The following is a 1,382-nucleotide window of genomic DNA, read 5'->3' on the forward strand; positions in this document are numbered from 1 at the left end:
AACTTCTGGGTGCTTACTAGGTGCATGGCTGGATTCTCCTTCTATCAAGACTTTCACCATATATGTTAACTTATCAATTCTATCATCTTCATTTTGCATACACTTGGTTAAGCCAGCAATTGCTTCTGTCAAGTCTACTAGTGTCAAGTCTACTAGTTGCTCTTCCACGTATGAAGTGTTCGTCATCATAGAATGCATGACTATTGTAAACGACGGAAGGTAGCATGTATTGTCACATAGATTGATCTTTAATTGGTTAATGTTATGCTATGTAAGAGGAGAAGATCCATCACTTGAAGTACTATTATCTTCCTTCACAGCATAGTTCTTGGATCCGGAGAGGTTAAGTAGAGCTAGATTCTCCTTAATCTTTTCAGCAACATTGCTTCTTCCTTCAGTTGCATTAGCAAAGGATCTTGCTCCTTTTGAGGGTGAAGATCCAAAAATAGGAGTTCATGCGGGTGATACTTGGAGTGCTTATTGTTCCAGTAAGCTTGATTTTCTCCTTGTAACTGGTCCAAGGATTTCAAAGGTAACATCGATAATGCTTCCGCATCAGCATAGAGCTTGGAATTAGTAGCCTTAAAAGAAATTACTTCGGAGTTGATTTTCTTTGAAGATATTTCAATGTTTTTTAACTTTGATGATCAAAAAGATGAGATGAGAGGTAGAGATTGTCCCATTGGACGTGTCAAAATTAGTAGATAATAAAATTTGCATCAAGAAAATAATCGAGACTAGAAAATATTGCAACAATCGTAGACTTTTATTCGAGTAATATAGGTGTTACAATCTCTAGGAATTCGCTGATTCTTATTTCCTCAATAAACAGAATTAATTCAAGGGCCTTTGAGCTTGATCTTTAATTGTATGTACAGTTAAACATCTCTATAACAACTTCGTTTTATTTCGATATTTTTTACTTTTATAGTTAATTGTTGTTATACATCTATAATAACATTTGAAGTTTAAATATTTTTTTACTGTTATAGATAGATTATCCAAAAATCATTTACTTTTTTTTAATGTTACATATAAAGGATAAAAAAATTATTCATACTTAAAATCTAAAAAGATATGCATATTTCACTAGGTAAATATTGAAGAAAGTTAATACATTATTAATAAATTCATAACTATATGTATACAGATTTAAACTCTAAGGCACACATTTCAAAGCTACTAGGAAAATAAATTCTTTCAAGATTGATGGAAAAACTTTGTAATTGTAGTTGTCTGTTAGATTTTATTCTCTTACTACCGATATAAAGCTTGAGTTGACGTAGATTCGCATCCAAATTTTCAGCAAAAAGATATCAAATGGAAAATATATCATGTGCAAATCTTCAAATCTTCAACTCTTATACCTCATGTAAGATAGA

This window comes from Nicotiana tomentosiformis, chromosome 7 (genome assembly GCF_000390325.3).
Source record: "Nicotiana tomentosiformis chromosome 7, ASM39032v3, whole genome shotgun sequence".
Classification (NCBI taxonomy): Eukaryota; Viridiplantae; Streptophyta; class Magnoliopsida; order Solanales; family Solanaceae; genus Nicotiana; species Nicotiana tomentosiformis.